Below are 22,665 nucleotides of genomic sequence, written 5' to 3'. Positions count from 1 at the left end.
ATGGACAGATGAACCTGGCGGGCTATGGTCCATGGGGTTGCAAAGAGTTGGACATGACTGAAGTGACTTCACATGCGCACCCATGCACATGCTGAGCACTGGAGATAGAATGATGGACAAAATAAACAGAATCTGTGCCCTCAAGGCCCTCACAGTCTTCAGGGGGTGAGAGACCACAAACAGGCAAAGAAACAAGATAAGAAAATGCAAGTGGAGGCAGTTCCCTGGTGGTGCAGTGGTTAGGACTCTGTGCCTCCACTGCAGGGGGCCTGGGTTCCATCTCTGGGTGGGGGACTAAGATCCTGTAACCCACACAGTAAGGCCAAAAAAAGAAGAAGAAAGAAAGAAATGCAAGTGGTTATTAAAAGTGAAAGTGAAGTCACGAAGTCGTGTCTGACTCTTTGCGACCCCATGAACTGTAGCCTACCAGGCTCCTCCATCCATGGAATTTTCCAAGCAAGAGTACTGGAGTGGGTTGCCATTTCCTGCTCCAGGGTATCTTCCCAAACCAGGGATTGAACCCGGGTCTCCCGCATTGCAGGCAGATGCTATTGCAGGCAGACGCTTTACTGTCTGAGCCACCAGGGAATTAAAAAGAAGGAACAAAAGAAAGAGAGAGAGAGAAAGGAAGGAAGGAAAGAAGAAAGAAAGAAGCAAAGAATGGGCTGAGACTATGAATAGGGAAGGCCTGTTTCTGGATGGGAGTTGAGGATAACCTCTTGGGCAAACACTGTGCCCAGATAACCTCAGATCCCATCGGCTGGTCTGTGGCCCGTCCCTGTGCATGGACGCTGCTTCTCAGGGCTTCCACAAGCTTTCTTTAAGGAAGTGCCCTTGGGTTATTGGAGTGGAAAGGACCTGGGGTTTAGGTCCCTCCCTCAGGGGACTCGGCCTCAGACTGTAGGAGTACAAAGCCAGAACCCTTGCCTGGAGTCAAGGAAAACTCCAAGCTGTAATTTACTCTCCAGGGGCCCCCGTGGGGTCAGGCCTGAGATCACACACTTGCTCAGTGTCTCCCCTTGCCCGGCCTGTATCCCCAGCTCCATTTGGTCTCCCTTCCCCACTCCAGCACTGCTTAGTTAATCACTCACCCATGCCTTCCTGTCTTAGGGTTTGCTTTCTGTGAACCTGACCTATGACAGCCTCTGTGAGCAGATGACTCTGAAGCCAAGACATAAGGTGTGAGAAGTAGCTGATGCCGGTGAGACAGCAGTGAGTGATGGCATGAATCAAGATCTTAATTCCCTGCCCAGGAATCGAACCTGGTAGCCTGGATGAGAACCAGGAATCCTAGCCACCAGACCAGCAAGGGCTAGAGGCTAGAATCAATTTTTCCCTGGATTTTTGCCCCCATTGAAGAATGTATTTATCATGGAGGAAGAAACTGTAAATTCAGGTACAAAGTTTATTATTAGAGACACAGCGTAACCAGTGAGAGAGTGCACAGAGAAATGGTTTGCTTAGGTAAGATAGAAGCAAAGCAGATGCGCTCCAGGAGAGAAAGGGTGTGGGTGTCCCCCCTAGTGAGGGGGAGCCCAGTAACCGGGTGGTTAAGTCGTTTACGTGTCAGTTCTTCCAGGTCTTTGTTTACTTTTAGGCCAATTTTCTTTTAGGCCTAAAGGTAGGCCGACTTCTCTTCCCACACCTGACCTACCTTGGGACCCTCAGCTAAAATGGATCTTGAAGTGAAGGCTTCTGGGAGGAGCAAGACTCATTATTGTTGCAGTGAAAAGGAAATAAGAGGAACGAATTTTTTTTCTTTCCCTTTCCTGAGAACAAAGAAAGCAAAGAGAACAGTGAGCAGGCCTGATCATTCCTAGTTTTTATTTTAACTGTTCATAGTCTGTAGTTTGTAACTAGGTTTGCCTTTCTGCCCCCTAACTCTGCACAAGCTACATTTTGCACCTATTATCCTTTGACTCTGTGTTAATTACACCCTGTATCTGGTGCTCACCTTTAATGAACTCTCTTTGCAGACCACCTCTTGTAGCTTTTCTTTTTGTTTACAGAAAGAAGACCGCAGGACTACCAAACTGCCCGACTCAACTGCTGGGCTACCTGACGCCAGCCTTTGACTGTTTTTGCAACAATGCAAGCGGAAGAAGAATGCAAGACCCTTTGTTCCTCCTCACGGAGCCCTGACTGCAAGCCCTCATCTTATATAAGCCCCTAGACTCCTCATGGAAGTGGGGTACAGTTCTTGAGGCACAATCCTCTCCCCTCCCTGGGCTGAGGATTAAAGGCACCTTTCTATTTCCTCCAAACTCTGTCTCCGTATTTTTCTATTCTGCTTTGGTGAGCAGAAAATGCCAAGATTTTGGCCAGCAACATTATGGCCTGGCGTTATTCCTTGACTTTTGACCCACGAGGAGCCTTTCCTCGCATGGGTAGTGTCCGCCTTGTCCCAAAAGAAGGGGGAGCAGAGATCTTTTGATCTTTTACTCAAACAGGGTTTTGCCCCTCTTTGTCCTTGCCATGACTATTACCTTAAGGTGTTTACAACAGACAAACACTGGCTACCTACCCTGTTTCTGTAGTTACTTCCATTTCGGAGGGCAAACAGAAGGCTGATTGTAAATGCCTTAACTGGAGCCTACCTATCTCTTCTCCCAGGAAATGTTAGCAGTCATAAGTATCCAGCCTGAAGCCCACTTCTTAGTGCCCCACGAAATGCAAACAGGAGGCCAGTTTGTAACCTGGAACCCACCTATCTCCTGCCTCAAAGCCAGTTAGGGAAAGAAAACAGAGAGGGTTGGGACGAGAAAGGCTGAATTGGGTGGCCGGGTGGGGGGGGACTAGCATGTGCAAAGGCCCTGAGGTAGGAAGAGGCTTGCTAAATCTGAGGCTTGAAAATGAGATTTGTTTGAGAAATGGTGAGTGGGTGGGAGGGAAGACAGGACAGCATTCTGTACCAGTATCTTAGATCTCATCTTGTAGGTAGTGGGGGCCAAGGAAAAATTCTGAGCCAGGGAGAGACAGGATGAGGGTGGTGTGCTATGCTGTGAACCTGAGAGCTGAGCAGTGCAGCAGAAGCGTAGAGGATATCAAGATTGGGAAGAGAGAGATCATAGGGGCGAGTGGGGGTGGCAACGATTTTGGCACAAAGTTATGCAGGCCTTGGTGGCTGGGGGGAAGAGAGGGGAGAAAATCACAGAGAGTGATTAGGAGATAAAATGGAAGAGGCTCAGTAGCTTGAGTAGTATAATGGAAAAAACTGCAATTGCAAAAATAATACGTGAAGATGCAGTTTTGCAGAAATGACTCCAATGAACAGGAAGTGAAGGCTTGGGAATAAAGCATTCTTGGGTTTGAACTCAGGCGGGGAGGTTCACCTCTCTGGGCGGCAGTTTCAGCATCTGTGAGAGGAAGGTGTATCTGGGCCCTGAGGATTGTTGGGAGGAATAGATGAGAAACATAGGATTCATCATGTTTCTGCTCTCTCATCCTTTCAAAATGGAAGGGTAGAACCAGAAAGACATTCCTGGAGCTGCCTTTCGGCTCCGACTTTCTGTAGTTTTTATAATCCGACAAACCACGAGCTGAGAGTACAAAAGCCATGTGTTTAAAGACGTGTGCTTTCCAGGTAAGAAGAGCATGTCAAAGGCGTTAAGTGGTTTCTGAACGGCTGCAGTGTGATTAAATTCACCACTTAACCAAATTGCTTTCTCTTGCCTTGATGGATGCAATTGCTCAGAGATGAAGGGGCTTAATGTGCAAAGCTCCGCTTGCCTGCATGACTAATGAATTAACCGTTCCTCTCCCTGCAGCCTCCTGCCTGCTGGCACCCAGCCTGTTTGCTTGCCCCTAGCTGGTCCCCTGGACAGAGGTCTCTGGTGTTGTAGATCACCACGACGATGGCCAGTATGGTGTTCTCACTGTGTGAAGTCCTGGCCCCCCAGTTAGCATGTTCTCCCCAGAGCTGACAGTGTTCGGGGAAGTCTTTCAGGAAAGAGGCAGCAAGGTAGGGTAAGAAGAATACTTACGGTTGAGCTCTGGAGCCAGTTCCCCCACTAACTAGTGTGGGACCTCCAGCAAGTGACTGAATCATAGGGAGAGCTCCAAGTTCTAAGCACGTACATGCACCAAGAGCCTTGCTGCGTGCCTTCCCACACTCTCATATTACACTTCTCCTTTCTCAAGGCTATCAGCAGCTCCAAGTAGATGGTCTGTTGATCTCTATCCAGTGTTAGAGCAACAGCAGAGCCCCAGGAAATGATCTGAGTAAAAGGATGACTGTAAGAAAGAATGAATAGTTGAGGAGATGATTGGATTTATGGCTTCCCTGGTGGTTAAGATGGTAAAGAATCCACCTTCAATGCAGGAGACTCAGATTCTATCCTTGGGTTGGGAAGATCCCCTGGAGAAGGGAATGGCTAGCCACTCCAGTATTCTTGTCTGGAGAATTCTGTGGACAGAGAAGCCTGGTGGGCTATAGTCCCTGGGATCTCAAGGAGTCGGACATGACTGAACGACTAACACTTTCAGTTTTTTCACTTTGGGTGGATAGATGGATGAATGAAGGGATGGAGGATAAATAGATGAGTGGAAAGATTAACAGATTTGACAGATGGTAAGAAGAAAGGATGAATATGTGGAGAGTGAAAGAATGGATGGGTAGATGGATAGAAGGATGCATGATGGTTGGTTGGAAGGATGGACGGAAGGAAGGAAGAATAAAAGGATGGGTGGAAGGAGAAAAGAACTGAAAGATGGATGGATGCCTGCAGACTGGTCCTCACAGGGAGGTACCAATCTGAGAGGTTAGTCCCCAATTTTTTTGTCCAGAGTCTTTCAACATGAGCCTAGAAGTGACCAGGAGTCTGGAACTTCTCTCCCTGGAAAATAATGGGTTAGACTAGTTGATTTCTGAGGTCTTCATTTCAGTTCTTGCCCTTGTGACATTAATTCTTAAGAGAAGAGGGAAAATGATAATAGTCAACACAGTTTGAAAGAACACTCACTCACAAACATCATTTCATATGCGCCTCAAACAACCCGTAGCAACTTGAGGGCAGCTGTATTTTTATCTTCCCCATTTGACAGATGGAAACACTGAGGCTCAGAATAGTAGCACTTGGTATTTAGAATGTATACTCTAGTCAGGTGGCCAAGATTATTAATTAGCCTCTCTGTGCTTCTGCTTCCTCATTTAAAAAGTAAGGGGAAGTGCAAGGCAAGATTGAAGGCAAGAGGAGAAGGGGACAACAGAGGATGAGATGGTTGGATGGTGTCACTGACTCAATGGACATAAGTTTGAGCAAACTCTGGGAGATACTGCAGGACAGGGAAGCCTGACGTGCTGCAGTTCATGGGGTTGCAAAGAGTCAAACACAACTTAGCAACTGAACAACAACAATGGCAAAGATTCATAAAATCATTTATTCACTCATACCCACTTATAAGGAAACTACCAAGCACTGTGCCCTGTTCTAGGCGCCAAAGATGCAGCAGGGGGCAAAAATTCCCAACCTCTACCCTAATGTAGCTAGTATTCTATTGGAGGGAGAAAACAACACATGACAAAGGAGAGTAAGTTACAGAGGATTATAGAAGCAAAAAAGTTTGGAATTCCTGGAGTATCTAGAAGGCTTCACGGTGGAGGTTGTTGACCTCTGGGCTGGGTCTTAGAGTAAAAATAGGAGTTTGTCATGTATACAAAGGAAAGGTAGCTTTGTAGACACACAGGGAGGAACCCCAAGCATAGACATGTGGAGGGCTTGGATTGGAGCCAGACTTGAAGGGCCTTGCATCTCTTCTTGGCAGACACAAGGAAGCCCATGAAAGACCTTGAGCAAGGGAATGACATGATAAAGCATAGCTTTCAGGAGGAGGGGCAGCCTGGAGGGTGGGCTCAGTGTGGAGAAGATGACATGGTCCCTGGCCAGGAGGGGATTGAAGGCACAAGTGTGAATGAGACCATCCAGAAGGTCATCGACTGCAAAGCTAAGAGGGACCCGAGGGGATGCCAGCCTGGAGAAAGGATGAGGCGGACAAGCAGTCAAAGGAGGTGGGTCCTCTGCTGCCCCCAGCCCTGGTCCCACTGGTCTCAGCCTGGTGTCCACACCCTGCCTCTACCTCCTTCTCAGTGAGTTGGTTCAACCTTCCCCTCTTCCTGGAACCCAAGAAGCATCTGGCTCAGCCTCCCACTGCAGAGACCACCCCCCCGCCCCATCCCCCAAGCATCCAGCTTCAGCCTGGACCACCGGAAGACCAGAGAGGGGAACTCACGACCAGGAAGGGTCTCATCACCCTGGTGGGGTGCGTCCATCTCCTTCCCCCTCCTGCCGGCCTGCCCTGCCCAGGCCCTGCACTTGCTAACCAACGCATCTCAACCCCCTTGCGCCTTTGAGGCCTCCTGAGTCCCAGAGTTGGAATTCTCCACTGTCAAAAAGAAATAAGATTTATTTTTTATTTGCAGTTTGAAAAAGTAAAAAAGTGCTTGTTTTATTTTTTTAAATCAGATAATCTAGAAAGATAGAAAGGAAATTTAAATTCTTTACAGTCCTGTTCCCCGGAAAGTCACAGTTACCATCTTGCTGTGTATTCTTCCAGAATGTTTTCATTGATAGGCCCATGTGGACGCCCACACACACCTTTTTTTGTGTGTGTGAAACAATAACAGCAGCGCACCATACACTCTGTTCTGTGAACTGCCTGTTATTTTTCAGTTACATCGTGAAACTAGTCAGCACACCTAGATCTCCAGCAGCGTTTGTTCTCAAGGGAAGAATATTCTGTGTTGAGAAAGGGCCTTGACTGAGTCTCATCCCCTCTGACAGATATTTAGGGTCACCCCCTAAGACACTTTCCCCGTATAAATAATGCTCTGTGTACATCCTTGTTCATAAAGCTTTGAGCAATAAAATGGGACTATTCAAACTTGGGGGTTAATATGGCCTCTCTGACTCAGGTCATGAAGGAAATTGATTTTGATTTTCAAAGTCAGTGGTGATTAAATGAACAATGGTTGCCAGGCAACCTGTGAGAGGGGGCCTCAGAGAGGAGGCCAGAGCAAATTGTAGCCTCCACCCCCACCCCCGGGGACCTGGAGCCTCTGAGGCACTGTTTCTAGGTAATAAGCCCCATCTCACACTGCCCAGGGAATCCTTGGTGGCTCAGTGATAAAGAATCCACCTGTTAGTGCAGGAGATTCAAGAGATATGGGTTTGATTTCTGGGTTGGGAAGATCTCCTGGAGAAGGAAATGACTACCCCCTCCAGCATTCTTGCCTGGAAAAATTCCATGGACGGAGGAGCCTGGTGCGCTACAGTCCATGGGGTCGCAAAAGTTGGATATGACTTAGTGACTAAACCAACACCCACCACCCACACTGCCCAGAGCCCCCAGCTCCAGCCATGGTCCCTTCCCCACCTTTCCCTCCCATTGCCATGGTGTTAACCTTGGACCTGAAACTATTATCAGGGTCCTACTGGCTGTGGTTCTGGGGTAGGGGGTGGAGCAGCCACCTGCAGGGGTGGGAGAGATGGTGCTCCTTTCTTCTGGATGAGATTCACTCACTCAGGGTAAGGTGGGGCCAGTCTTTCTCTCCAGAATGGCAGGGCTGCTAGAAAGGTGCCCTAGTCACAGCCACCAGGTGGCCTGGTTCTGTACCCCTCAAGAAAAAGTTAGTCGCATAGTTGTGTCCAACTCTTAGCGATCCCATGGACTGTAGCCTGCCAGGCTCCTCTGTCCATGGAATTCTCCAGGCAAGAGTACTGGAGTAGGTTGCCATTTCCTTCTCTAGGGTACTTCCTGACCCAGGGATCAAACCCGGGTCTCCTGCATTGCAGGCAGATTCTTTACCTACTGAGCTATTAGGGAGTACATACCCCTGAAAATGGCCCCCAGTAATTCTCACCTGCATGTGTAGACCTCCCTAGGCTGAATAAGCCAACCTGTACGAACAATAGGACATTGCAAAAGGTACAGTGAATGGCTTCTGAGGCCAGGTCAAAATTAGAAGCCAGATGCATGTCAGGAGGACATTCAAGCAGCTCTATGAGAAGCCTATGGACTGAGGGACTGAGGCCTCCCACCAACATGCGTGCATGTGTGGTAAGTCGCTTCAGTCGTGTCCGACCCTTTGCAAGACTATGGACTGTAGCCCATCAAGATCCTCTGTCCATGGGGATTTTCCAGGCAAGAATATTGGAGTGGGTTGCTGTGCCCTCCTTCAGGGAATCTCCCTGACCCAGGGATTGAACCCACATCTCTTGTGTCTCCTGCATTGGCAAGCAGGTTCTTTACCATGAGTGCCATCTGGGAAGCTCCTCCTGCCAACAGCTAGCATCAATTTTCCATTTGTGTGAAGGAGCCCCCTTGGAAGCAGATCCTCCAGCTCCTGTCAAGTCTTTGGATAAGTCTTCTAACCTGGTTGCCATCTTGTCTGCAACCTCAAGAGAGACCCTGGGGCAGAACTATTCTGGGATCCCTAACCCTTAGACCCTGTGAGACAATAAATGTTTATTATTGTTTGAAGCCACTACATGTTGAGCCAATTAGTTACACAGTAATAAATGACTAATACAAATCAGTCAATCCTAAAGGAAATCAACCCTGAATATTCTTTGGAAGGACTAATGCTGAAGCTGAATCTCCAATGCTTTGGTCACCTGATGCAAAGAGCCGACTCATTGGAAAAGACCCTCATGCTCGGAAAGATAGAAGGCAAAAGGAGGCAGGGGCAACAGAGGATGAGATGGTTAGAGAGTGTCACCAACTCAATGGACATGAACTTCAGCAAATTCCAGGAGATGGTGGAAGACAGAGGAGTCTGGCATGCCACAGTCCATAGGGCTGCAAAGAGTTGGACACGACTTCGTGACTGAACAACAAAAACACTAACAGAATTCCTTAGGGAAACTGCTGTAGTCCAGGGACTGTAAATGTCTGGGTGATCCTGGAAAATTCTTTAAAACAAAGTTTTCACATCAGGATTCAAGAATAGCACCCAAGAGACACTAACCTTGGTAGATGTATTAGTGAGAATCCTTTCATTACAAAAGACAGAAACTTGGACTTCCCTGGTGGTTCAGTGAGGAAAATTCTGTGTTCCCCAATGCAGGGGGCCTGGGTTCGATCCCTGGCCAGGGAACTAGATCCCACAAGATTCCACGTGCTGCTACTAAGACCCAACACAGTCAAATAAATATCTTTTAATATGGAAAATTAACTAATGAGTTTACGCAAATAGAAAATGTAAGTGAGGACTTATCATTAGCTGGTGTGACTTGGAAGAAGGGAGTAGAGTTAGCCGTAGGCATGGTGGGATTGGGGTTTACACACGTCCAGGTTCCCATAAGTGCAAGGGTGTGAGTGGAGAGTGGGCCAATGGTCAGGGAACCAGAATCTCCAGTCAGCATTCTCTGGACTCTGAAAAGGATGGCACATTGGCGTCAGAGGTGCCTCTCTAAGGTCAGGAGAGCAGAGGGCTCCAACATACCTATGAGCTGTCCCCACCTGTTCTGTAAATCTCCGTGTTCTCAAGCTTCTGCTCTCCATCCTCCCGGCCTCACCCCACCTCTCCCCCTTAGCATCAGTACCTCCTGTGTCCAGTACCTCTGGACATCTCCACCCAGCCCAGGGCCACTGGCCCTTACCCTCGCCACGGCCAACACTGCCCTCATTTACTCCAGGCCTTCTGGATTGCAGCAACAGGCAGCACCATCCACCTGGTCATCTGAGTCTGAATCCTCACTTCTTCCCCGCCTCCTCCCTCTCCCTCCATCTCCACCCCACCCGATCTGTTCACACTCTGTCCCACTGCCTCCATCCTGCTCCAAGCCATCACTTCTCTCCCGGATTACCGTAACCATCTCCCAACTGGTCTGCCCGCTCACAGTCTTACCTCCCTGCCTCTCCCCTCTCCCTGCCACACAACACTCTGCCACCTCCTACTTCTACCTCCATCACTTGGCCGGAGCTATGGACTCCACCTGAAATTTATTTGTTTATTTTTGGCTGTGCTGGGTCTTCATTGCTGCATGGGCTTTTCTCTAGTTGCACTGAGCGGGGGCTACTCTCTAGTTGCGATGTGTGAGTTTCTTATTGTGGTGGCTTTTCTTGTTGTAGAGTGTGGGCTCTAGGGTACTCGGGCTTCAGTAGTTGTGACTTCTGGGCTTGAGAGCACAGGCTTAAATAGTTGTGGCATGCATGGACTTAGTTGCTCTGTGGCATGTGGGATCCTCCCAGATCAGGGATTGAACCCATGTCTCCTGTGTTGGCAGGGCTTCCCAGGTGGTGCTAGTGGTAAAGAACCCACCTGCCAATGCAGGAGACACAGAAGATGTGGGTTCGATCCCTGGGTCAGGAAGATCCCCTGGAGAAGGGAATGGCAACCCACTCCAGTGGGGAGTGGGTTGCCTGGAGAATCCCATGGACATAGGAGCCTGGCAGGCGACAGTCCATTGGATCACAAAGATTCAGACACGACTGAAGCAACTTAGCACACTCCTAAATTGGCAGGCGGATATTTTTTACCATTGAGCCACTAGGGAAGCCTCTATTTATTTTTAAAATATTTTTTATCTATTTGGCTGCATCAGGTCTTAGTTGTGGCATGTAGGATCTTTAGTTGTGGAATTCAAACCCTTGGTGGCAGCATGTGGGATCTAGTTCCCTGACCAGGGATCGAACCTGGGCCCACTGAATTGAGAACTTGGAGTCTTAGCTGCTGGACCACCAAGGAAGTCCCTCCACCTGAAATTTAATTCCCCACTCTCATCTGTCAACGACACTCCCCTTTATTCTTTATCTCTGCTCTGGAGTCCCCTCCTCCAAGAAGTCCTCCTGGATGCCCCAGAGCTCATCATTCCCTCCTAGGTGCTGTTGCTGAACCTACCACAGGCTGGTTTGTAGAGTGGTTATGAGCCCAGTGTCCTGAGCCAGAAATAGAATGTTAGCCCCACTACTCAGCAGCTGTAGGACAACCTGGGCAGGGACAGAGTAGGGCTGGCAGCCAAGGGAAGCCCTGGTGATGGAAAAAGATGGCATTACCCACTTTAGGCAACAGAAAGGGAGAGAAGTGCAGGCAGGGTGTGGGCGGAGAGTAAGCCTGGCCCAGAGTGGAGGGGTGGGGAACGGAACTGATATTTGTGGGGCACCTGCCTGTACCAGGCACTGGGCTACACTGTTTACATTACCTCCCTTAATCTTTGCGCTAGGAGGTGAGTATTATTATGCACATTATTTACATTTAGAAAGTGAAGCTCAGAAAGTTTTTGACTTGATGGAGACAAAATCCAAACTCCACGTCTGTTGAACTCCATAAGCTTTCAGCTCTGACACACTAAGTCTGTTTAGTCCCAGCTGAAGGGTCCTGGGTTTCTCAGGAGGGGAGCAAAGTGAGAGTTTAATCAGCCTGGCCCGCTGTGAAATATCCCCTCCCCTGTGTTTGGTGATAGGCTTCTAGTAATACAACCCAAGATGGTCTCGACTTTGAAGTTTCCTCTTCCCAGTTGTGGAATCAATTCAATCCCACTTACCTCTAGGTCAAAACAGGGCAGCTTCCCCCATCCAGAGCCTAGTCTCCACATCATACTTTGAATTTATCTTGCAATTGCAATGTGAAGTCACAATTTATCCTGCCCTCCCCCCCACCTCCAACTGGTGCAACATAAGCATTGTCATGGCCAACAGCTCACAGCTCCTGGTGTTGAGTGAAGGGTGTGACATGGGGTGGGGTGTACTCTTCCCTTTCTGGGGATAATTTCCTTCTGTTTCTCTGCTCAGCTCAACAACCAGCCACCTTTAGCCTCCCCAGCTAATTAACCCTGCACTTTTCATCAGCCCTGATTAGATTCATCTAAGCCAGTCCAAGCAACAGGAAGTCTGGCTTGGACTCCAGCTGAGAGGAAGTGGCTGACTCAAGGGGGTGTAAGGCAGAGGAAGAAGGAACACAGAGTTATCAGCAGTGGGGGAGGCAGAGAGAAATCAATGGACTCCCTTGGAAGCCACATGGGACAAATTTAATCATTCAATAAATATTTAGTGAGCACCTACTGTGTACCACCTCTGTTCTTGACATGACAGCGAACAAGACACATGAGGTCCCCACCTGTCCTCATGGAGCTGACAGTCTAGATAAACAAATAGAAAACATTGTTTGGTGCTGATAATTGCTAAGATGAAAAATAATGTCTGACCCACCTTCCTGTTAAAGTCTCACGGAGCTTTGAAGCTTGCTTTCACCCCTTCTCCAACTTCTCCTGCAGGCAAAAGCCCTCAACCTTCCCTTGTCCACTCCTCTTGACCATGTCCCATCACCTGCTTAGCACAGTGCTGACTCTTTGTTATTATTCTTTTACAGAAAAGAAAGCAGAGCTGCACAGTGAGAAAGTGATGGAGCTGGGATTAGAGACCAGATCTCCAGGCCATCCCCCCGTTCCATGCGCTTCACCCTGCCCACAGAGAAGGGGTAAAGCTAGCAGGTGAAGGGGAGGCTCTGTGTTTGGCTGACATAGCAGGAGCCACACAGGTATCTGGTGGCTCAGACACCCTGGACACACAGGTCATTTCCACAGGAAGTGTCCTTATTGTACTGTTCTCACTGGGGATCTGAGGGTGACTGAGAGTCAGGGGTGTGGGCCCCAGAATTTCACATTTGTACAGAGTTGGATGGAATAGGTGAATTCAGGTGTCTGCAGGTCAAATGCCCTCATCTTGAAGTCACAGATCCTCCAGCCTGCATTTATCAAACTGCTATCAGCGGATCCTCTCTAATGTGAAAGCCTCCAAAGGCAAAACAGAAACCAGAGGAGGTGCTTTGTTCAAAGCATGGCCACTGTCCACCAACCCTGACCCACGACACTTCTGTGCAGCCAGGGCCTCAACAGAGTGCAGTTTCAGAACGACTGAGCTCATCCAAACTCTTCTTTGGAGAAATGGGTAACTCGAGGCCAGATAGTGGACTAGGGGCTTTTAAGGAGCTCACTTGAGATTGGCCACAAGGAATAGGATAGGAATGTCTTCCCTTTTGGCCACACTGCCCTGCTTCTAAACATAAGGAAGTGAGTAGAGGTCTTTATCAGGAACAACAGCTACCTGGATGAGAAGAAATGCCTGGGTTTCAGTTTCCCAGACCAGTTCACCTTGGGTTTGGTTTGTGTATCTGTCAGGATGAGCCAGGTTATGCTGCAATAGCAAGCATCCCCCAAAACTCTGCTCAAAACATCAGAAGTTTATTTCTCCCTAATACACAAGAATCCACTGCCAGTCTGGACAACTCTGGGGTCATTGTCCCTTGTGAAGTGACTCAGCAATCAAGCTGCTTTAATCATTGGGCACTTCTTTCTCAACACTCAACTGCAGGGTTGATGGGGGCAGGGAAGAAAATAGGGAGGCTGGCCCCAAACTGCTTTCATTCAGAAGTAAAACTTATCACTTCTGCTCACATTTCATTGGCCAAAGGAAGTCACATGGTCACACAATTCAAAAAGGGGGCCTGGGATCATATGAAGATGATAGTGTACATCCAGAAATGGTTGGTGAGCCCTAAACCTGCCAACCACTGTTTCCAGATCAACAAAATAGGCAAAATAATATCTACTATCATTCCTTCACTCATTCATACATCTATGTGTTCAATCCACTTATTTTAACTGCACAAAGTCCTGGCGAAACAGAGATGCAGGATTGGAACTTGGGTCTCCTGGCTCCTAAGCCAGGGCTTCACCCTCCTCCTACACATACTCTCTGCCAGCCTGGCTCACATTTTGGTCTCAGTTTGGCTTCTCCCTAAAGCAGAGCCTGAGATAAGGATTTGGGAAGAGGAAATTTACTTGAGAAGTGAGCCTGGGAGGCTACAGTGAGGGAGTGAGAAAGAGAGAGACAAGGCAGGAAGGACACCAACCCACGTGCAGGCGATAGCCAGTCATTGGCTTGGGCTCCATCCTACCAGCGATTCTCTGAGGACCTGTGTAAAGTGCACCTCGGAACTGTCCTGAGTTGGGGGAGGCTGGGTCTTGGTCCCACTGACTGCCATTCCCCCCAACAGAGGGAAGGCTGCTTCTGGGGAAGTGAACCCCAATTCACTGGGGACAGTGCTGCTGCTGAGGTCCAATCAGGGCCGCAGTGACAAAGTTCAAGGCACCAATAGCAGCCACTATAGATGCTGACGGAAAAGCCATGCCTATCACGAAGCCATATGGAAACCCAACACAAACAGCCCTGCATTGGCCAAACAATGGTGGTCAGCACAGCTCGGGCCAGCTGCTGAGATATTTTCTTCTAACCTCCTTTCCCAATTTGGAAGGAGGTGACTCTTCCACATGAAAACAACCAGGAGAAACAGCGGCACGGTGGTGCCAACTGGCTCGGGCATAGGGACAAGATGGTGGGCAGCCACAGGTGCCCTGGGCTAGGTTTCAGGCTGGCTTGGACACAGGCTGCCCAGAAGTCAGGAAGCTGTGAATAGGACACACGAGGACCCAGAAACAGGTCTATTAGGGCACCTCCTGTGGTCAGCATGTCTGAGAGTCAGAAGACACCACCTCTGTGTTTGAAGCCTCCAGCTTCTCCAAGAGCCTTCTATGGTGAGAATCCATGAGGTCCAGGCAGAAGAGTTCCAGCCTTGGGAGCAGATGCTCTAGGTTCAAGTCTTGAGACCACCATTAACCACACACTCGCCAAGGCGGATGGACAGATCAGAAGATTGTATGTGAGAGAGCACATAGTTGAGAGCAACAATGGGAGTTGCCATTGATCCTTGCCAGAGCAAGGCTCAGTCTCCACTCTGCAGAGGAGGCGCCTGAGACCAGAGGCAAGTCCCAGGTCTTGTCCTTCAGAGAAGGTACCCCTGACTCCCTCTGAATCCAAAGTTCCTCTGATCCCGTGGTTCTGGAAAAAGCTCAAAGGCAGCTCTCCAGGCGGGGACATCACAGGAACACCCCTGCACTGGCGACCTGACCCCAGGATAAGGTTAGGCAGGAGGGGTGATCACACGACCAGGCCGTGTTCCTGGAAAAGTGCAGAAGACTCAGAAAAGTGCAGAAGACTCCAGTGGTCTCAGAAAGAGCCAGGGATGGAAGGTCAGGGCCACAGAGAGCACAAGGAGTCTTGTTTTGGGGCTGGTCTGGGTTTTCCCATCAAGGTGGTCTTTGGGGCCCATGGGAGTCCACGATCTTATAGTTGACGAGGTCTGAGGTCAATAGGGCAGGAGAGTCAGGGGAGGTTCCAAGGGGAGCTGACCTTTGGATCTGATGCATGGGGGAGGGAAGCCATCGTTGTGCCCAGGGCTCTAGAGAAACTAGAGGAAATGGCAAGAGCCCGGGCCCATTTCAGCAGCGAGGACCCGCCAGCTCTGTCTGCTCACTTCCATCACATCTGGATTTCGAGAAGTGGGCTTTCCTGGCACGCCATCCTGCTCACATCCTACGACCCTCTCACCCAGCTCAGTGCCTACCTTCCCTACAACTGTGTAGGGGAGAAAGGGCGTGCTGTGTGGTGGGACAAGGCTGGCAAGGAAAGGAGCCACAGGTCCACCCTGAATGTTTCTCAGAGACCTCTACCTGCCCTGGGGCTGCTGGGCGGGTCCCCCAAACCCACATACCTCAATCCCGAGCATTTAATCCTGTGCTTTGGAGCCAGCCAGCAGGCCCAGGGCTATGGACCCATGCTTGTTTTTATGGTTGCTGTTGCTGTTGGTTAGTCGCTTCAGTCGTGTCCACTCTGTGTGATTCTACGGATTATAATCCACCAGGCTCCTCTGTCCGTGGGATTTTCCAGGCAAGAATACTTGAGTGGGTTGCCATTTCCTTCTCCAGGGTATCTTCCTGATCCAGGGATTGAACCCAAGTCTCCTGCATTGCAGGAAGATTCTTTACCACTGAGCCACCAGGGAATGTTTTTGTGGAGCCTTATACAAACGGCATGAAGTTGTGAAAGACTGATGCTGGAGTCAGGGACCAGGGAAAGAAAGAGGTGACCTTCCCTGGGGAAGGGTCTTAACTCTCAGATCAGGTCATATTTGGATGAACCAGAGATCCAGTGACGACTCACAGTTGTCCAATACTACCCCTAGCACACAAAATCCTCATCCTTTCTCTGTTTCCTTTTAATCATCCTGTACAGAGAATAATGACGGTACCTTCCTCAAAAGACTGTTGTGGGATGAATGAATGAATACATGTGATGTGCTTAGAAGAGCGTTTGGCATGTAATAAATTCTCAATGGATGTTATTTTTTTTTGATGGTTGTTATGATGATGATTAATAATGCATTCATTCAAGTCCAGAGCCTTACAGGTATTTGGTTTGTGTTGGATGAATGATTGAAATAAATGTAAGTGGATAAAATGTTAGCAGCAAATGACATCAAAGATTGAAATAGACACTGATTTAGTCTGATTACTTATTATGATCTAGTATCCATGGAAACTGCTGAATAGTGAGGCTCAGAATAGAGGGTTTTCCTCTGTACTGAATACACCAAGGTACACACGTGGCTTCTGCACTTTGCAACCCACAAAAGGGGCAGATTCCTTACCCACCTTGCTCATCTCTCTCCTTGCCAAACAGCAAACTCTTCCACGGCAAGGACCACAACTCGTGGGCACTCCAAAACCAAGTGCTGGCATGGTTGCTGGAACACAATATGTACTTATGAGTTTGTGTTAAATGAATGAATGAATGTTGCCTGATTAACTCAGAAAATGACAGGACTAAACCTTGAACAGAGGACTTCATAGCCTGGTCCTGGAAGGGGCTGGGAAAGGTAGGGGTTAATTATCACCCCTTGAATTGTATTAGATTAGATGTTAGAATGATTCCAGTTACTGAAATTGGGTTAGGCTGTGTTTGAGTTCAATTCCAAAGTGGTGAAGAGCTTGGACTTTGGAGTCCATCAAATCTAGGAGGAAATATTGTCTCAGCCACACCCCAGCTTTGTAAACCTAGGCAAGTTATTTAATTTCTCTGGGACTAAGTTTCAACATCTATAAACTAGGCTTGAAGATACTTGCTTCTCAGGGATGCTGTGCAAAGCCATTGGTCCCCTTGGAAAGGGAACCATATTTTTTTTCTCCCCTTTAAAATTGTTTTATTCAATACAAATTATGTTAGTAGTATAAGTGGTTAAAAGAAGCAAGCTTTGAGTGAATTGGTCAATTTGCCCAATAGGCTATTTGGCAAAATGATTCTTAGCAAGTTGATTTTTGACAAAGCAGACCTACTGTTCTCATACCCCTATGACCATTTCTGCCAGGGGTGGGGGTGACGACACTTGATTATAGATTCCATGAAGGAGAAAGCAAATCTGCTTTCTCTAGGGATTTGGAGCCACTTACAGTGTGTGTGATGGCACAATTCTTTGCAGAGTACAGTGCACATGTGAAGATTGTAAGGATGGCTGGAGTAGCAGAGAGAACCTGAGGCTGAAGCCCAGCTGAAGCAAGCTTCCCAGCCATCGGGAACAGGACTCAGCAAAGGAAAGACCCAGAACCCCAGGGGGAGCTTCATCCGCAAGGCCATGAAGTCAGGAGTCAGATAGCCTGGGTTCAAGGCCTGCCTCTGCCTCTCTCTATGGTCTGTGACCCTGGCAGTGATTTCCCCTCGCAAGGCCCCAGTGCCCTTCCCTTGTTGGGGAGGTGGTGTGACAGGGAGTACTTGATGGGGTTGGGGTTGGAACAAGCCTGTGAAGCGCTCAGTCCACCCTGTCCTGGGGCACAGCAGCACCCAGCAAATGTGGCTGCTCCCCCACCCCCAGGTCTCCACAGCCTCTCTCTCCCACCTGGTCTCAGGGGGCAGTGAGTCCTCCTGCCTCAGCTGGCCCAGTCTTGGTTTGCACAGTGTGAGGAGAGAACACACCAGGACGGCAAGGGAAGGGGGAGAAGGGTGACCCCCCTTAGCGGGGAGGTCGTTATCGTGGGAGGCAGCAGCCATCGTGACCCCCACCATGGGGGTCATGGAGGGCCTGTTGGCACCAGGCTTCACATCCAGGCCCGTTCGTGCTCAAAGCCAGTGCTCGTTCAACTCAACCAGGATCCCTCTTTGGTTCTGCCTCCAAATGCAGTGTGGGTCCCCCTGGGCCTGGAGGAGAACACACAGACAGAAACCAGGTGGGTGCTCGGCCCAGCCTGGTACCCCCCTCCTCACTCCCACCCTGACCCCCCCTCCTCACCCCCACCCTGACTCATCCCCTGTTCCTTCCACCCCCCAACTATGACCTCTTGCCCTGAGGTGCTCTCCTGGGCTGGTGTTCCTGTCAGCCTCTCCAGGACACTGGGACAGGGGCGGGAATCACCGGCTTGGCCTGTGTCTTCTCGGCCACAGATAACAGCAACATTAGGTAATTGTATTTGGCCCTTATCTCCCTCTCACTCTTTATTACTTCCCCGGGGAGGTGCCGTAACCATGGCCTCTCTGCCAATTAAGCCAGTCCAAGCTGCAAGTACAAGCCGAGGGACCACTGTCAGGGAGGGGAGATGACATCTTCAGGTGGCAGGGACACCCTGTCCCTCAGCTCAGGACGTGCTGACAGACCCTGGGTGACTCCTGGGAGCATGGCTAGAGCCCTGCCAAAGAAGTGCTGGATCCAGAGGAGGAAGTGTGGATCGTGCTGTGGGTTCTGCCCTAGGCTTCGCTGTGTGACTTCAAGCACAGCACTTAACCTCTCTGGGTTCTAGGTTTCTCATGGGTCAGATGGGGACAATAACTCTTTCCTGCATGATAATCAAGCCATCTTGGAACTGGAAGACATCATGTATTCCATGTATTCTCAGTGTGTTCTGGATTCTTATGGCAGCTTCTTTCTTTAAAACAGCTTTATTGACGTGCATATTTAAACCGTACGATTTGGTAAGTTTTGACATATGTGTACCCCCAGGAAGCCATCACTATAGCAAGATAGTGAACACATCCATTCCCTCCCCGCGTCTCCTCTTGGCCCTTTGTGACCCCTCCTTCCCCTCCCCACCTCCACCTCCCAGGCAATCCGCCACTCATCTGCCTCTTATCACTAGAGATTCATTTGCATGTCCTAGAATTTTATAGAAACGGAGTTATACACTATGTACTTTTTTTGGTCTGGCTTCTATTTTGAGATTCATCCATATTGTGTATTTCAACAGTTCATTTCTTTCTATTGCTAAGTCATACCCCGTTAATGGATCTGCTATGATACTTTTGTTCATTTATCTGTTGATAGATACTTGAGTTGTTTCCAGTTTGGGGCGATTACAAATAAAGCTGCTATGAATATTCATGTACTAGTGTTGGATGCTTTCGTTCCTCTTGGGTAAATACCTAGAAGTGGAATGGCTAGTCATATGGTAAGTGTTTGTTTAATTTTTCAAGAAATGACAAATTGTTTTCCAAAGCCGTCTTACCATTTTACATTCTCAACAGAAGTGTATGAGTTCAAGTTCTTCCACATCTTCACAAACACTTGGCTCAATCAGGCTTTTTAATTTTAGGTCTTCCAGAAGGCGTGTGGTGGTATCTTATTGCAGTGCTGCTCCCAGAGAAACACCCAGCTTCCCAGGCCCCCTGCCCAAGGCCAAGTTCTCTTTCTTGGTTAGGAAGTGAGCCATGGTGTGGAGACCCCGGGGGTTCTCTGTTTGCATCTTTCATTCTTCCCTTCTGCTAGTGGAGAGGCGGTGGGGGATGTTAGGTGACCTCCCAAGTACCTTGGGATTCTGGAAAAATGCATTTGAGACCAAGCTCTCATCTTTGATAACAGTCTTCTGGCCTCTCAGTATCATTGCCCTGTGTCCAGTTGGGCATTTATTATTTATTGGCATTCAATGCCTCAGGAATAAGATCTCTTGCTGGGATTCCAGGGTGAGGTGGTGGAGTAGCTTGAACCACCTGGCCTGGAGCCAAGAGGTCTGGGTTTGGGGTGGGCTTGTGACTTCTTCAGAGCACTCTCGTCATGGGTATGACAGCAGCTGAAGGCCTCTGACGCTCTCCAAATGGGGAGGCTTCCTGGTTCGAGGACAAGTCAGTAGGCTTTTGCCCCCGAAACCTGTCCAGGTACAGATCTTCTCCAGAAGAGCTGGCATGTGTGGAACAAAAGTCATTGTTTACATTTCGGCCCAAATGCTTCTCACCAAGGGCATTCCACTTGAAAGAAAGCTGAGATGTTGTTAAAGTCACCTGGAAATCAGAGTGGAAGAAGGGGAGGTTTCACATGTCCTTCTAAGATGCAGTGGGACATAGAGAACAGACTTGTGGACACGGCGGAAGGAAAGGGTGGGATGAATTGAGAGAGTAGCATGGAAACATATACATCACCATATGTCAGATTAGATAGCTGGGGGGAATCTGCTGTATGACTCAGGGAACTCAAACCAGGGCTCAGCGACAACCTAGAGGGGTGGGATGGGGGGGAGGGAGCTTCAAGATGGAGGGGACATATGTGTATCTATGACTGATTCATGTTGATATATGGCAGAAATCAATACAATATTGTAAAGCAATTATCCTCCAATTAAAAATAAATAAATTTTAAAAATATGATACAGTGGGTATCACAGACTGAACCCTCTCATTATTCTTAGCAATCGGAAGTGAGGCCACCCACAAAAAAACTGTCTTGAGTTTCATGTGGGAAATGTCCTAGATTTTCTTGGTTATTTTAAAGAGCTTGGGAGGAAGGATTCACGGAGATATGGGAGACATAGCCAGGGACTCAGGAGCCACCATTTCAGCAAAGAGAATGCTCCGAAAATCAAGTCCAAAGCCCTCTTTCCATCATTTCAACCATTTATAGAGGGAAAGATGGAGGCTCAGACAGGTGGATGGACTTTCCTCATCCAGTCATTTTGAAGATGAGCTTGAGCAATGTCTCTTAAAATGAGGCAAGATGTGGGAGTGCACTAGTCCTGTGAAGTAAGGAGGGCTCTTAACCACAAAAACATCATTGCCAGGGACTTGACGGGGTATGCACATGACTCCCCTACCATCCAACTTCTCGGAGCTGGAAAATGTCTGACTATTCAGAAATAAGACTCCATGAGATAAACCAACTATATCAATTAAGAAAGGAAACAGAAATTCAAATTATTCCATGGTTATCTAAAAATTTCAAAAATTTGAACAAGCTTGGGGGAAAAAAGTTTAAAAAGTATGACCCCCCGGGGCCTGTCAAACAAAAATCCTTAACCAGTGTTCTGGGTTCCCTGGAGGGCGATGATTGTTCAGGACCATAGACAGCAGTCAGGAAGCTGCCCTTGTTACATGTATTCCTCTAAGAGAACACTGCCTTTCATCCACAGCAGCAACACAAATCAGAATTTGTGGAGCATCATTTGAACTCAATTGCCTCTACATGAAGAGTTGGGACAAACATATTCCCAGGGTGGCATAACATCTATGGGTTTCTTAAAGCTCCCAGGCCACCCAGACATCTCTCCAACCGATATCCCACCTCGTGAGAAATTCTACCATCATCCTAGTATTTGAGTTAAGCTATTTTTCATCTCCATAAACACACACACACACACAGAAGTCATGTTCCTATGACTGTAAGGTTGAGGTGATTTGAAGCAGTGTCTTTCTCTTCTAAAGGCTGGAAACCCAGTTGAGCAGAGAGAATATTTGTCTATGAAGTTACTGCTACTGCTACTGCTAAGTTTCTTCAGTCATGTCAGACTCTGTGTGACCCCATAGATGGCAGCCCTTAATTCTCTGGCTAATGTGGTAGCTGATAATAGTCAAATAGTGGTGCCTACAGTAAGGGCTAAAAGATCTTCCCGGAGTGGAAGGTGTTGAGAGAAGGTGATCTGAGCCTGAAAGTCTGGGAAAAACAAGCAAGAGCAAAAGGCATTCTTGGCAGGAGCACGTGATACAGGTATGGAGGCAGGAGTGTGTGACAATACGTCTGACACAGGGGAGGTGGAGAGGCATCAGGACAGTATTAGGGCAGCGTGGCTGACAGGGGTGGGAGCAGAGTAATAAAAGAGAAGCCAAAGAAATATGAGACGACCTTTCTGAGGGTGCGAATTCCTTCCTTTTCTGGAAGATGAAAATTCAGTGCACCCTCATATTCTTAGTTCTTCTCTTCCTAGAGTGATACATTCTCACTGCCTGGGGGTGTCTCATCACCCCACTTCCATGCATCCCCCATAATGTAGAGTATGCTCAGCTTCCAGAGCCGAGTTTTTGGCACCTCCTGTCGGAGAGTGAAGGTCGGGAAGCAGAGCTTTGAGTGCGGGGGAAAAAGCACAGAAATGGAATCCAGTAGGAGAAGAGCTGGAGAAGTCTTCTGAGGCAGGTGGACAAAGCTGAGGATGCCAGGGTGATACCTGGACTTCGGTCTTGGTTGGAGGGAAGGTCCATGATTAAACCCCATCTGGTCGAGGATTCCCTGCTGTCTCCTCCAGGGTGGGGACCCAGGAGGAGAAAGGTGGCACTGATGGCTTGTGGTCTCTGAGCCTGGGGGGCTGGAGGAGTGAACAGCCTGTTCTTCAAGGGAGAAGGCTACCCAGCTAACTGGATCTGAAATAGCATTGGGCAGCAGAGAAGTAGTTCGAGTGGCCTGCAGGCCCCAGCCAGGTAGGTACTCCCTGTGCATCCATCCAGGCTGGTGCTCCCAGGAGCCCCTCTGCTGGAGCCCCCGGCCCCCAGCTGGGCTGCCTGGGGAGTGGCAGGGCCTGATGCTGGGGCATCCGCTCACCACCTGCCTGTCTCTGGAGGGCAGAATTGGCACCACTCAGGTCTCCAGTACCC

At 48.8% G+C, this 22,665-nt stretch overlaps 1 long non-coding RNA gene across 1 annotated transcript; it reads right to left on the bottom strand.

Annotated features, from left to right (window-relative positions):
* Positions 1 to 1,395: 1,395 nt before the first annotated feature.
* Positions 1,396 to 11,555, bottom strand: LOC145528931 (uncharacterized). The gene is made up of 2 exons (XR_014070798.1): positions 11,484 to 11,555; positions 1,396 to 4,233 (listed from the first exon to the last, which is right to left on the bottom strand). It is a non-coding gene; the product is annotated as an uncharacterized LOC145528931 (long non-coding RNA).
* Positions 11,556 to 22,665: the final 11,110 nt, after the last annotated feature.

Source organism: Giraffa tippelskirchi, chromosome 12 (assembly GCF_054371585.1).
Source record: "Giraffa tippelskirchi isolate mGirTip1 chromosome 12, T2T-mGirTip1v1.2.pri, whole genome shotgun sequence".
Lineage (NCBI taxonomy): Eukaryota > Metazoa > Chordata > Mammalia > Artiodactyla > Giraffidae > Giraffa > Giraffa tippelskirchi.
The sequence above is the reverse complement of the archived record's forward strand: the minus strand, read 5'-3'. Positions and strand labels throughout refer to the sequence as shown.